The sequence below is a fragment of the Bubalus bubalis genome, chromosome 18 (assembly GCF_019923935.1).
Source record: "Bubalus bubalis isolate 160015118507 breed Murrah chromosome 18, NDDB_SH_1, whole genome shotgun sequence".
NCBI classification, from domain to species: Eukaryota; Metazoa; Chordata; class Mammalia; order Artiodactyla; family Bovidae; genus Bubalus; species Bubalus bubalis.
The window spans coordinates 29,068,839-29,084,655 of record NC_059174.1 but is presented as its reverse complement, the minus strand read 5'-3'; the positions used below and the strand labels follow the sequence as shown (position 1 = coordinate 29,084,655).

Sequence of the window (15,817 nt, the reverse complement as noted above, 5' to 3'; positions counted from 1 at the left end):
TCTCCTATGGAATCAGCCTTGGGTTTCTCAAAGGAAGGCATCTAATTTAAAAAGTTTGTATCGGTCTGTTGCTGAAGTACTGGGTGAAGCTAGATGTGAATTTCAGACCTTGTTACATATTTAAAAACAATAAACTTACTTCCTTTCTTATCATAGTTAAAGCCTAGAAGGCAGAAAACAGTAGAACTTTCCTGCATTAATGTGAGAGCATTTTTAAACAATTGCATACCTATAACAACTGATGCCCAAACATCTGGCAGCAGAAATGAAAATTAAATCAACTGACATTTACACATACACTGCCGAGCAACAGATGGGGGGAAAGGCTGGATGACTATCTCAACTAATTTTGATAAATTCCAGGAGAAATAAACCCTAATTGTCCATTTATTAAGTCTTCCGAATCATGGGTCTAATGACAGTAATCTTATCTGAAGGTTGGGTGCCAACTGAAGTGTCAAATTGTATCATTTGAAGTTTATACCTTTCTTGGTTCCCTAATTCTTGGACAGCTTCATTCCTTTTTCCTGAAAAATTTGTTTTGTTTCTCATATCTATTTGAGATTTAGGCATTCGATGTAAGCACTTGATTTAAACAACAATAACCTCTTTAAAAATCACATTATTCCTGCATTCTTATATCTGCATTACTCACCAAGGTAGGGAAGGACATAGTTCTACTGGACATTTTATTTGAAGAATCCAATGATGATTTTCTCTTAATTTATCTGGCTTATAGCTCTTTACACGTATTTCATTAATCTTTGCAACATTTCTGTGAGGTATGTAAAGGGCAAGTATTATTAGACCCATTTTTCAAGTCTAGAAAAAAGATAAAATGAGATAGAAAATCATTTTCCTAGGACAGCAATAGGAGCCTTGACCAAACCACCTCATATTTGTAGTTGCAGTGTTGCTTTGAAAACTTGATAGATTCACCTAGAAATTATTTCTTAAACATGTAAGATGAGTTATTAGTGTGTATGTATATGTATATCTTTATCTATATTTATATTCTGAGGGTAAGAGGAAAGGGAATTGTTTTCACCCATTAAAGTCAGCATTGGAGGGACTTTCCTGGTTGTCCAGTTTTTAGGAACCCTCCATGAAATGCAAGGGATGCAGGTTCGATCCTTGGTTGAGGAACTAAGATCCCACATCCTTCGGGGCAACTGAGCCTGTTTGACACAAATTGAGTCTGTGAACCACATGAAAGATCCTGTGGGATGCAGTAAGATCCGACATGGCCTAATTAATGAATAAATAAATACTTTAAAAAAATAAGGATTGGAGTTGAGGTCTATCCTGAGGGCTTTTTCTATAGACCTATATCATTAGAAACACCTCACAAAGTAAAGTGTTTGTTTCCTCTACTCACAGAACTATGTGTTAAATCTGTGAGAAAGAACTACAAGACAGAGCTGCAAAATAAACTATGGAAAACCTGACAATGCCTTTACCTTAGGCATTGGCATATCCCGACAGTCTGTACTATCCTAGGCTGTGATAGTTTAGGAGTGAATGCCATTTGGACTTAATACATGTTACCGGGTGTCTAAAATTCAGAACCAGGCAGGTCCATCTCCACTGACCCTAAATATGGCCCTAAAGTACATGGCTTGAGGAAATTGTATCCCCACGACTACAGGTGGGGAGGGGAGTTTCAAGTGCGCCCATAGTGCATTGGATATCAAAGAAGTCTGACTAAAAGAACTGTGGATAACTTGACTTGATAACAGTAGGTTGAGCAAAAGTTATTTTTTAGAAAGGCTATCTTGAAGATATGACTCAAACATTGGAGGAAACAAGGTGAGTGACAGTGGAAGGAATCAAGACGTGAAATCCCTTAAAAATTCATTGACTTTAAATAATTTTGCCTATGTTCCACATAATTTTTTAAAACCCTTTATGCGTTTTATAAAAAATAAAGCCTTGGAGAACTGAGAACTAATGTAGATTAGTCAGGCTCTTGGTCTATGTCATGCTACCCATTACCTTCACCCTAAATGTGTCAGTTTGGAGAAGGCAATGGCACCCCAGTCCAGTACTCTTGCCTGGAAAATCCCATGGACGGAGGAGCCTGGTAGGCTGCAGTCCATGCGGTCGTGAAGAGTCGGACACGACTGAACGGCTTCACTTTCACTTTTCACTTTCATGCATTGGAGAAGGAAATGGCAACCCACTCCAGTGTTCCTGCCTGGAGAATCCCAGGGACCGGGGAGCCTGGTGGGCTGCCCTCTATGGGGTCGCACAGAGTCGGACACGACTGAAGCGACTTAGCAGCAGCAGCAGCAAATGTGTCCGTTTGCTCTACTTTTCCTCTCAAAAGCTCATGACACATGAAGACAGAGAATCTTTGGTATACTTTGTTCAGTGTTGAGACAAAATGGAATGTACAGCACCATTAATCTGACAGTTTATGGACACGTATAATGGTTATTATGCTGCGTCACTAATTGGATGTGAATGGTTAGCGATTCATGTAGATGGTAGTAATTAGTCTTACTTTTCCAAAGATAAACTGAGCACATTTGGAGCCATCTGTGGGGAAATACAGGGAAAATGTAGAGGTTGGGTCACACTCTTTGGTCTGAATCTAAAATCCATCCTTTTTTCAATGGACAGCTTATGATCTCGTTTCAGGGCTCCTTCCCACTTCTTTCATCAAAGAATGAGTTCTGGGCAGATAGCTTTTTGTTTGAATTCTGTCTGGGGCACGTGTGGGTTGTGTTTATGGGAAAGTTCCCCCCACGCCCCAACGTTTCTAAGCTTCAGTTTCCTTCTTTGTGAAGCGTGAATGATAATATTCACTTTGTGGGATTGTAGAGAGGGCACCTAGTAGCAGCTAGCATCATGCCTGGCACATTGAAATTGACAACTAGTTATATTAGAGGTATTCATTCATTTGATTATTACAGTGTATTATTCACCCTAAATTATTTATCTTTGAATTTCCAGGGGCTAGCCGAAGCTAGAATATGATGCTCAAAGATAATACTTAACATTATTAATGAGAGTCTACTTTGCTCCATTAGCTATTTGTTTTATTGTTACAGATATAACTTTATTTATCATTTCACTTCTGAGGATTCTACAAAATACACAGAATCCTAATCTATTCTTTAACAGCTTTGAAGCATTTTCTAGCTATGCCTCCCTACTTATTTAGCAAAAAGGATTAAAAAACAACTACCCCTCCCCCTGAAATCCTTAAACCATCTACTAATGTGGAATTTTACTATTTGATGGAAGTTAAATCCTAGACATAAAAATGGTAAATGATTTTCTATGCTGTCGGTTGTGCATTCAGATAACATTTGGTTCTTTCAGCAACTTCCACAGAATTGAAGTTTAGAAGATAAATAGGCAGAAAATCCAGTCAGGGACAATCAGAGATTTCCCTTTCAACTCTAGCTCCCCGTAGTATTATTTTACAGCTAATGTGTACTCTGTCAACTAGGAGTCTGTGCCTTGTGATGCACATCGAAGGATCGATGCGGGGATGGCGGGAGGGCTGGTGGCGGGGGGGGGGGGGGGGGGGGGGGACGGCTATGGGGAGGAGGAGAACAAGGGCACGCAGACTCTGCAGTCCTGAAGCCAGAAAATCCTGGGTGGTGTGTCCAAGGTTCCTGTTATGAGCTTAGTGTCTGGAGAGTAATATGGTCAAAACTGCCTGAGAGAATAATAGTATCTATTCTGACCCTGGTATGTGTGTCTGGAGTTCAGACACTCCCTGTTGTAAATAGCTGGAAACCAGACCTGGCCCACAGGAGCTGGACTAACAGATGAAGAAAGACTGGACAAGTCAGCATCGTGCTTATGAACGTAGGATCTGGAGGGATCCAGACCAGAAAGATCTTTCATGTCTCCCTTTAAGTACTGTGTAAATTCAAATCTTAGGTGCACTCCTTATAAGATGTGTGATCTGGGGCAACGTGTGTGATATCCCTGACTCAGCAGGAAGTGGGTGCCCAAATGTCCTCACTCTCACTGCTGCTGCTGCTGCTAAGTCGCTTCAGTCGTGTCCAACTCTGTGTGACCCCATAGACAGCAGCCCACCAGGCTTCCCCGTCCCTGGGATTCTCCAGGCAAGAACACTGGAGTGGGTTGCCATTTCCTTCTCCAATGCATGAAAGTGAAAAGTGAAAGTGAAGTCGCTCAGTCGTGTCCGACTCTTCGCGACCCCATGGACTGCAGCCTACCAGGCTCCTCCGTCCATGGAATTTTCCAGGCAAGAGTACTGGAGTGGGGTGCCATTGCCTTCTCCGTCACTCTCACTAGAAATTTTCACTAGTATTTTCATGGGATGTACATACTTGTTCAACAAAAGGACTAAGGCACCACTTCTTTAGCTTTTGTATGCCTTTGAGTTAACTGGAGATCTTGTAAAAATGCAGATTTGGATTCTCTTAAGTCTACAGCACAGATTCTGCATTTCTAATATGCTGGCAGATGATTTTGATGATACTGGTTAGTGGAGTAAATGTGAATAGCAAGGTTCTAGTTAGGATCTGCTTAATAGTTATCACAAAACAAAATTCTAGTCCAGTGTTTCTCAGAGTTCAGCATGTATCACATCCAACTGGAGGGCTTACTGAAGCACAGATTACTTCGCCCCACTCTCAGGGTTTCTGCATGATGGGGTCTGAATTACTGCCTGGGAATCTGCATATGTAACAAGTTTCCAAGTGATAATCATACTGTAGTGTAGACCATAAATTGAAAAGCATGGACCTGGACTAGTTCCTCCCTTATCGGAAAACTTCTGTTAACAGTTTGGAAAACCATATTTGGTTTTTCAGCTTTAGGTAGATGATGATCATCAGGAAGTTATTTACTTATTTATTTAATATATTATTATATTTAATATAATTATATATTTTCATACAATTGTAAAAAATGTATATGTGGAAAGTTCCTTTGCACCCTTTGTACAGCCTCTTCTAATGGTAACATCTTGTAAAAGTTTGGTAAATCACAATCAGGATACCGACATCCATACAATCTATCCAAACGAATTCAGATAGCCTCGGTTTTACTTGTCGTCTGTGTGTGAGTGAGTGAGAGAGAGAGGTTAGCTCTATGCAGTTCTAGCACATGTGTCATTTCTTGTATAATCATCACAGCTAATACATGCATGAGCTAATACATCTCACTCACCATATGAAGCTCTCCTTTTAACTGTGCCCAGTTATAATCACTCTTTACTCAAAACTAGAACATTTCTTTTAAACATTTTGCAAGAGCCTAACAAATCAATTTATAATCCACTTCATTAAAAAACACAGCTGCACTCTCAAACCCCTTCATGATGACCCCTTCTTGACCCTGGGAATCTAGAAAAACTGCTGTGGTTGATACTCTTAAGATTTTTATTAATAACAGAGATGATCTGGGAGACTGTCCTGTCCTTAAAATCTTCACAGAGATTTTTCTCTCTGAAAGTTCCCATGAGGAACTTCAGATCATTCTGAGATATTACTAACAAAGGGTTCTGTTGTCCCAATCTGTATTTGATCTGTGGGCTGATGTGTTTCTTAATTTGAGTATTGTTTTTCTCTGGAGAAGCTGCAAATGAAAAAGTTTTATTTTCACACCCGATCAGTCTTGATGGAAAATTTACTTCTTCAGCTAATTTCTCTTCATTCACATTTTATTTAGTCAACAAGAAGAAGTGATGTGGCACCTTAAAAATTCTGCCTCTGCCTGGACGCTTTTAATTGGATCATCAAATTCAGTACACATGAATACATTTCCTTTACTTCTGCAGGTGACATGGTCAAAAGTTTAGCCACTACATAGAAGGGTCTCCTTTATTCCAACTTCCCATAATACTTTCCGTATTTTCATTACTCTAAGACTTTGTCAACAGCCCCCTCATATCCTTTAGTCTCTCGACACTCTCCCTAGGGCCCTTCAGGCTTTCACCAAGTCTCCCCAATTTATCTAGTTGCTGTCTGCAAACTGGTCCTAAAACCAATGCCACAGGTTTTCAGTTTTCATTACAGTAGCACCTTATATCCAAACACTAAAATCTGTTCTAATTATCTACTATTACAAAACAAACTACTCCAGAATTTAATGGCATTAAGAAAGCAACAATGAATATTTTACTCACAAATGTGAAATGTGAGCAGTCCTTGTCAGGGTCAGCTTATCTCTGCAGAATGTAACCCCAGCTAGATAGCTTGAATGTGGCTGACCATCCAATTCTAAGACAGTTTAGTCATATGGAGGCCACATTGGTTGGTAACTGGCTAACAGGCAGCTTGGGTTCTTTATTGACTAGTGTCTGTGTTTCTCAACAAAGACGGGAAGCGGAAGCTGCTAGCTCTGTAAACTTAAGTCTAGAAATTTCTGCAGTGTCACTTTTTTTATATATATACTATTGATTAGTAATAGAACACAGAACATAAACCTCCACCTTGCAATGAGATGCATGTCAACAATTTTGGGGCCGTGTTTTAAAATTACCATACTAACTTGGTTAATTACCACACAAACTAATATTTTTGGTTCCTACAAAAGTAGTATGTTACAAAAGACAGTTAAAATAGTCTGAAACTACTTAAAGTCTTAAATAATACTATTAATACCATTAAAATCTTTAATATTAAATACTTCCTAAGTACTCTTAGAGTTGTTTAAGCCCTAAAACTTTAGAGATTATTAAAAGCTGAGAACATCCATGTAGTTTCCCTGCTACTTCATAAAACCTGTTAGGTATGTTGGTTGTGGTGCTTCATCTTTGGATTAAATGAAGTCTTTGTTTTAAGACACATCTTGGTAATCTAGCCAGCTATGTGGCCTTGGGATTGTTTCTTGTATCCACAAAGCCTTTTAAAATTTTTTCTTTAAACAAATAATATTAATAATATGTCTCTTCCAAGGAAACTATGCTTCCCTTGTGGCTCAGCTGGTGACCTGCAATGCAGGAGACCTGGGTTCGATCCCTGGGTCAGGAAGATCCCCTGGAGAAGGGAATGGCTACCCACTCCAGTATTCTGGCCTGGAGAATTCCATGGACTGTATAGTCCATGGGGTCGCAAAGAGTCAGACATGACTGAGTGACTTTCACTTTCACTTTTCCAAGGAAACTATAAGGATTTTATTTTTTTTAATTTTATTTTATTTTTAAACTTTACAAAATTGTATTAGTTTTGCCAAATATCAAGATGAATCCGCCACAGGTATACATGTGTTCCCCATCCTGAACCCTCCTCCCTCCTCCCTCCCCATACCATCCCTCTGGGTCGTCCCAGTGCACTAGCCCCAAGCATCCAGTATTGTGCATCGAACCTGGACTGGCAACTATATTTGAACAGAACTCAGTTTGAGACTCTACACTGAAATCCAGAAATGTTAGGAGTTCTGAGTTTATCTCTTATAAGTAGTATCAAGGCCTTTTAAAAATAAAACAGTTTAAATAAAGAATTACTTCTTTAGAATACTGCTATTACATATACATGTATGGCTGAGTCCCTTTACTGTTCATCTGAAACTATCACAACATTGTTAACTGGCTATACCCAATAAATATTATTTTTAATTAAATAAAATTAAAAAAAAAGGCTTCTGGGGGACTTCCCTGGCCTTCCAGTGGTTAAGACTCTGCCTTCAGAAACCAAGATCCCACATGATTCAGGTGTGGTCAAAAATTCAATAAATAAAACTTTGAAAGCTAAAAAGAAAAAAAAAAGGAAATGCCAATTATCAATAACAGTGGATGGCTATAATATTTTGGACTTCCCTGATGGTACAAACCCAGTGTATCAAAACGCAGAGACATCACTTAGCCGACAAAGGTCCGTCTAGTCAAAGCTATGGTTTTTCCAGTGGTCATGTATGGATGTGAGGGTTGGACTGTAAAGAAGGCTGAGCATTGAAGAATGGATGCTTTTGAACTGTGGTGTTGAAGACTCTTGAGAGTCCCTTGGACTGCAAGATCAAACCAGTCAATCCTAAAGGAAATCAACCCTGAACATTAATTGAAAGGACTGGTGCTGAAGCTGAAGCTCCAATACTTTGGCCACCTGATGCAAATAGCTAACTCATTAGAAAAGACCCTGATGCTGGAAATACTGAAGGTGAGAAGGGAAGGGTGCTGAGCCACTGCCCTACTCAGCCAGTGCTCTAGAGCCCATGCTGTGCAACAGGAGAAGCCACCGCAACGGCCTGCACACCACAACTACAGAGAAGTCCCTGCTCAGCACAGCTGGAGAAAGCCCACATCCAGAAACAAAGACCCCGCGCAAATAAATAAATAATCTAAAAAAAGTAATGTATGGCTGTGGTTTTAAACTTGAGAAAACTGTTTCAGGACAAAATGATACAAAACGATATAACCCCAAAACTACATAGATGTCTTACAACTGCACTCTTTTGTCAAAACCCTTATTACTCATCACTTCTTCCCTCGCAATGTGCATGCCATCCTACCTCTGGACCTTTTCTCATTATATTTTTTCTTTCCTTGAACACCCTGTCATTTCCCTGCATTTCCAGTTACTACTTTTCTTCCAAGGTTTGGATCAAATGTTACCTTCTTTTGGAAAGTATACATTTTCCTGCAACTGCATGGGAGTTCAGAGAAGGCCATGATGATCTAAGTTATAATTATAGTTATTTGTGCCTGTGCCTTCCATTCCCACCCAGACTAATGTCCTCAAGGGCAGAGACTATATTTTACACTTTTCTATAAACCTGATAGCTTACAGCATACAAAGTATCACATCATGATTGGCAAATATTCATTCAATGAGCGAATAATCTTAACGGCTACTTTTTGGATACAATTACAGGGTTTTTAAGCACATGCTTATAATATGCTGAATACTTTAGAAAGGGAAAAATAATCTAACCTCCCAAAATATGGAGGGAAAAAAGGGCACAAAATTCTCACAAATATTCTGAGGTGGGAATACATCAGAAGAGAGATTTCCTAAGGAAATATCCTCCAAGAATACAGCAATTGGTTGTACATTTTAAAGTTAATAACCCAAGCCTGACCCAGCAATTGCACTGCTTGGCATACACACCAAGGAAACCAGAATTCAAAGAGACACGTGTACCCCAGTGTTCATCGCAGCACTGTTTATAATAGCCAGGACATGGAAGCAACCTAGATGCCCATCAGCAGATGAATGGATAAGAAAGCTGTGGTACATATACACAATGGAGTATTACTCAGCCATTAAAAAGTATACATTTGAATCAGTTCTAATGAGGTGGATGAAACTGAGCCTATTATACAGAGTGAAGTAAGCCAGAAAGAAAAACACCAATACAGTATACTAATGCATATATATGGAATTTAGAAAGATGGTAATGATAACCCTGTATGTGAGACAGCAAAAGAGACACAGATGTATAGAACAGTCTTTTGGACTCTGTGGGTGGTGGGGGGGGGGATGATTTGGGAGAATGGCATTGAAACATGTATAATATCATATGTGAAACAAATCGCCAGTCCAGGTTTGATGCATGAGACAGGGTGCTCATGGCTGGTGCACTAGGATAACCCAGAGGGATGGGATGGGGAGGGAGGTGAGAGGAGGGTTCAGGATGGGGAACACATGTAAACCCGTGGCAGATTCATGTCAATGTATGGCAAAAAGGACTACAATATTGTAAAGTAATTAGCCTCCAATTAAAATAAATACATTTATATTAAAAAAACCTAAAGGTAGTTTTTCCTTTAGTTATCTCAGTCTCAGTTATCAAGAAAATGATATTGCTTAATTCTTTTTGCAGTCTGTCAAGTATATCACTATTATGTGCAAGTCTATCACTACCCCTAAGAAAATAATTTTGCTTGCTAACTGTCTAGAAATCTGTGGTTAGATACTTCTAGACAGTCGCCGTGCTCTCCCTTTAGGATCTTTGCAACAGCTCCTTCCTCTGCCTAGAGTCTGCATCCTCTTGCTGTGGTCATGAGTAACTCCATCTTTAAGTCTTTGCTCAAATAAGTCTGACCTTTACCACCACCAGTGCCATATCTTCCAGAGTCTGCTTTGTTTTTATTAGCATTTAATCCTTTCTTACATGCTATATAATTTAGTTACTATTGTGTATACTGTTCATGAATTCTTCTCCATGGATAGAATGTCTTATACTGTAAATTGATACCACCTCAACAGCTACGGAGTAACTGATAATTGTTAAGTCTTCAATAAATATTTACTGAATGAATGAATGATTGATTGAGTAAATGAATGAAGGGACAACATGTAGAATGAGTACTAGACTGTTAACATTTATCTTGGCTTAAAGAGCATTGGCTAATACCTAATTCCACTGGATAATTAACTGGTAGTATAACAACATGCTTAATTTCCATAGACATCTTCAAATATTTGAACTGGAAAGTTCACCACAACTCACTGCAATACAATTACCTTTTTGTTTTCATAAAGTGTGATGTGAAGCATGGAGAGAGGAAATATGTTTCCTGCAGTATGCCAACAATTAAACAGTGTTATTAAGGGTCCTAGGCTGACCCTGCATTCTAGTCTAGAGTTCTTATCACCACATTCTTAATGCAACTGCCCTCTAAACCAACTTTTTACTCTTCTTCTTCACTGTGTTAATTCAGTGTGCCCATTTGGACCCTGTAGTATATTGAGATGGTTAAAACATGATTAGACATTCTTTTACCTCAGAGATACAAGTATCATGTTTCCTTTAAGCCAATGTTTTTTTAATCCCTCACACTGATTTTTTGTTTGTTTGTTTGTTTTGTTTGTTTTTAATGGAGAGAAGGGGTAGTGTATTCATGGCAAATTATTTCACCCCAGATACACTTCTAGAGGAAAATCCTCTCTTCTAGTATATGGCTTTGTAACTCTATTTCTGTAGTGTCTGTATCAAGCTAATATTTAAGGCAAATATTGTGTAACTGTAAGAGATTTGGATGTGCTTTGGAATGAGGCATTCATTAATTCCAAACCCTGTATCATATCAGTGTCTTTTAATTATTTGACTCAAGGATGTGAGATAGTTTATACCTTTGTTTTGTCATCTGTATAATGGATACTAAAACTAACTGCATAATAAACACTTAACTGAACACATATCATTATTAGCTTCCTTTTTTTCACATCCCTGCTTTTGCCTTCATTTTCTATATTACTCTGAGACTGTATTCATTGTTATTCATATGATGAAATAATTTGTTTTAATTGCCTTAATACATTAGGCAATTAATTCTTTTTAGTCTTGAGCAAATTCCAACAATATCCTGAGACAAAATTATAATGAAGGTTTATGTGCAAGAAATTAAAAGTTATAGAATCTTTTTATTCTCACATAGTTATGAAAAATTACCTGGATAGGCAATACTTGAAATAATAAAATTCTGAATTGCTCTTGTGCACTCAGTTAGAAGTAAATATGGATCTTTGGATGAGAAACTACAGAGTGGAACTCATTAGCAGAGTTTTTGTTTGTTTTTTTCAGTAGAGAATTCTGGGAGCAATATCATCATCAGTCAAATAGTAAGACGTTAGAGGGGGGAAATCCTCAAATTCTGTATAAACAAATCAGAGTCAACTTGCATACAGAAAAGACAGCAATTTGTGGTGCTGTGAATGCATGACCTGTAATTTCAATGGAGCAACCAGATGAGTTGGAAAATTATTACAACAATTCCTAATATAGTTTCACTGAGTCAACTCTGGAGATAACTTTTACTAAATAAATTCAAAATAAAGAGCTAACACAAATAAGTTAACATGAGTCAGAAAAAATGCAATCTTTGCTTTGATTTAAAGATTAGAGCAGATATTAAACCTACCCCCCATCCACCATCTGGTACTCTGCTTGCCTTTCTCATAGCATCATTCTATGATCATATACTTGCAGTGGTCAGAAACTCACTGCTTTGGGGACTGATGGGTTTTTCTCTTGAGCAGCTGTGTTGGAAAGCACTTTAATCTTGGAGTGAGCCAAAATGTGCCTCAAGGTATAAACAAGTCTTAGTCGCTTCCCCTTTAGCCTAGACTACGAAGTGTCTTGAAAAAATTGTTTATATGACATGGTTTAAGTACCCTGGAAAAATGGCTGAGGAGAAAAATGAACTTGTAGAATTAGGCATGGAGGTGACAAGACCTCAGAGGAAGTTGAGTCAGTAAGGCGGTAATTAGAAAGTTCAGAGCTAATTACAACACAGGCCAAAAACATGGCCTAACCTAAAATTCTGCAATTTGCTTAGTATTTTCGACTGAGCAACTTTCATTTTGGCCTTCCCTGATAGCTCAGCTGGTAAAGAATCCACCTGCAATGCAGGAGATCTGGGTTCGATCCCTGGGTCGGGAAGATCCCTCGGAGAAGGGAATGGCTGCCCACTCCAGTATTCTGGCCTGGAGAATTCCATGGACTGTTTAGTCCATGGGGTTGCAAAGAGTCAGACACAACTGAGTAGTTTTCACTTTCATATATAATTTCATTCAGTCCTCTCAATAACCCTCAGATAGGTATTATCTTGACTTTAGGTTGACCTCTTATGTACCAGTGATCGTTCTATATGCTGAATACAACAGTGAACCAAAAAGTACTATCCAGGTGGAATTAAGATTCTATTAATGAAAACCAGGGTTTGCCAAATGATAATACCTGCTTACCAGTTGGCTTAACCCTGATGCTGGGAAAAATTGAAGGCAGGAGGAGAAGGGGATGACAGAGGATGCGATGGTTGGATGTCATCACCAACTCAATGGACATGAGTCTGAGCAAACTCTGGGAAATGGTGATGGAAAAGGAAGCCTGGCATGCTGCAGTCCAAAGGGTTGCAGAGTCAGACACAACTTAGTGGCTGAACAACAACAACAAAGTTGCCTTAAAGTCTGAATTTCTACTGCCAGATCCTAGGACGTGTTTGTTGTTGTTGTTCCTAGAACCAAATCTTCACTAGAATACATAAAAATGAAACAAATATTAATGTTCTCTTCTGAACCCTCATAAAATTCATGGTATAGACAGAGTACGGTTTTTAAATGAAGGAGGGATTTTCTTACTATGGTTCTTATCATACTGAATGGGATCAAAGTTCTGAAATCCAGGACTTTTGTGGTGTCCAGTGGTTAAGAATCCACCTGCCAATGCAGGGGACACCGGTTCGATCCCTGGTCAAGGAAGAGCCACATGCTGCACAGCAACCAATCCTGTGTGCCATAACTACTGAAGCCCACACGTTCTAGAACCCATGCTCTGCAACAAGAGAAGCCACCACAATGAGACACCTACAACTGCAACTAGAGAGTAGCCCATTTGCCACGGCTAGAAAAAGTCCTTCCACAGGGATGACCCAGCACAGCCAAAACTGAATAAATACCTCTGAAATCCTTTTTGATTATTTTTTTCCTAATAAAAGTTTCTGGGATCCAATTAGGGCATCCTCGGTGGCACCAATAGTAAACAACTAGCCTGCCAATGCAGGAGATGTAAGAGACATGGGTTCAATCCCTGGGCCAGGAAGATCCCCTGGAGGAGGGCATGGCAAGCCACTCCAGCATTCTTGCAGAGAATCCCCACGGACATAGGAGCCTGACAGTCTACAGTCCATGAGGTTGCAAAGAGTCGGACCTGACTGAAGCAACTTACTACACACATATGCACAGGCTCCAGTCAAACACATCAAGTCAAATTTTACCAAATGTTCTGAAATCCATGAGAATTTGAGAAAAACTGCCTAAGTTTTTATTTTAGATGTTTCAAATGAAGTGAATTTAGTACCCTCTTTTAGTATTTGTCAGTTATGGCTTGAATAGCCAGAATTCAATAAAATCATTTGTTCCCTCCATAAAAGAAAATTAAAAAGAAAATCACATTCCCCCAGGACCCCTCACCCCCTGCCAATAGGTGGTACCCTTTTCAGAGCATCAGTTGGCAGAAGTACTGAAGGATGTACTTGAGCTTGGACCTTTGGAAGCCGTTAACTCTGTGATCATCTCTAGTGGCCAGCAGGCCTCTGCTAAGAGTAGATATAGTTTTCCAGGAATCATCAAGAAAAAGGAGTCAGTCTCATTTCATTTCCATATTGAGGATGAATGCTCAGGGTCAAATTATTAGATTTTTAATTAAAGAAAGGAGAGAATTGATTGTTCAGATAAGAAAATAGAGAAAGGAGGTTAACACATCAATAAACTTGATATTGGAATGCTGTATATATACGTACCAAGTGAAAAGTTGAGTACCAACATTTGTATCTTTTATTTTACCTGGTTTTATTTTGGTTCATACTCTTTATCTACGCCTGATAGTCTCCACCCCTACCCTCATTTATGTGTGAATATAATAACACATGTTTTTGTTTGTGTGTCTTTTCTATTTGGTATCTCCTATCCTAAAAGAGTATCTGGCACCCAGTAAGTATAAGGTCAATATTTGTTGGTTGAATCTAGAAAAAAATGGTACTGATGGACTTATTTGAAGGGCAGGGATAGAGACGCAGAAGTAGAGAATGAACCCTGCAGACACAGTGGGGGAAGGAGAGGGTGGGATGCAGCCCTGACATATATACACTACCATGTGTGAAATAGAACACTAGTGGGAAGCTACTAGGAGCACAGGGAGCTCAGTGTGGGGTTCTGTGATAATCTAGAGGGGTGGATGGGCGTGGGGTGGGAGAGAGGCTCAAGAGGGAGGGGATCTATGTATAGATATAGCTGATTCACTTTGTTGTACAGCAGAAACCAACATGACATTGTTAAGCAATTATCCTTCAATTAAAGGTTTTTTTTTTTTTTAATGAGAAAAGCACAGAAGTTTAAAATTGTTAACTTGTTAAATGCTTATTAGAGGAAATAATCATATTACTTTAGCTGTAGAGTTGTATATAGATAAAAGCATGGTGCCTGAATGTAAGCATTCAATAAATAGCCAACAGTTTCTTAAGATGATGATGGCACTCTGATATATCTGGTATAGATTATTCTGGAGTAGGCTTTGGGTTTCCAAATAGGAATTGACTATCAGTTTGATTGTACTGCTGCTGCTGCTGCTGCTGCTAAGTCGCTTCAGTCGTGTCCGACTCTGTGCGACCCCATAGACAGCAGCTCTGCCATCCCTGAGATTCTCCAGGCAAGAACACTGGAATGGGTTGCCATTTCCTTCTCCAATGCATGAAAGTAAAAAGTGAAAGTGAAGTCTCTCAGTCGTGTCTGACTCTTCGCGACCCCATGGACTGCAGCCTACCAGGCTCCTCCATCCATGGGATTTTCCAGGCAAGAGTACTAGAGTGGGTTGCCATTGCCTTCTCCTTGATTGTACTAAGACTGATATAGAGAATACTCAGAGCTTGGACTCTAAGCATACTGTTTTCCATGTCACCTAATGGAGCTCAGAAAAAAGTCAACTAAAGTGGTTTATTCTCCACTGATGGTTCTAGTATCTTGATGGAGAAAACAGACCTCAAAATGATTAATGTTATAGAGGAATGTGCCCATATATGGGCGTAAGTTACTTTTTTACACAAATGACTAATCAAAGATCCACCCCAATAATGCTAGGCCATGTCAGGAACAGACTACAACAAGCAAGTAGATTATTTACAACAGCAAGAGTGCACGTGCCAACAACAGAACTCAGCATTTTGCTGGCAATGGTTTTCACTTGCATCCTTTTTTTCCCTGGTGTGTTAAGGAAAAATTACTTTTCATTTTTGTTTCTGACCTTATTTTTTTAGAAAGTATTTTGGTAGCATACAGGGCTTTGTGTCATTCTCCATAAATTTAGTTCAACAAACAAACAAAAACCAGACAGATCCAGTTGTTTTTCTTTTTCACCATTATTTGCAATTATTTTCCTAACAACATTGAAG

General features: G+C 39.1%; 1 protein-coding gene, 1 long non-coding RNA gene and 1 other non-coding gene across 5 annotated transcripts in view; 2 read left to right on the top strand and 1 right to left on the bottom strand.

The window, feature by feature from the left end:
* The window catches only part of LOC112580113, a 982,521-nt gene that overhangs the window by 100,523 nt on the left and 866,181 nt on the right, over nucleotides 1-15,817 (bottom strand). The window lies entirely within an intron of this gene.
* Nucleotides 1-15,817, top strand: part of CDH8 (cadherin 8) — a 382,099-nt gene that overhangs the window by 273,260 nt on the left and 93,022 nt on the right. The gene's annotated exons all lie outside the window — the stretch shown is intronic.
* On the top strand, nucleotides 1,293-1,421 carry LOC112580484. Its single transcript, XR_003104882.2, has one exon. It is a non-coding gene; the product is annotated as a small nucleolar RNA SNORA18 (small nucleolar RNA).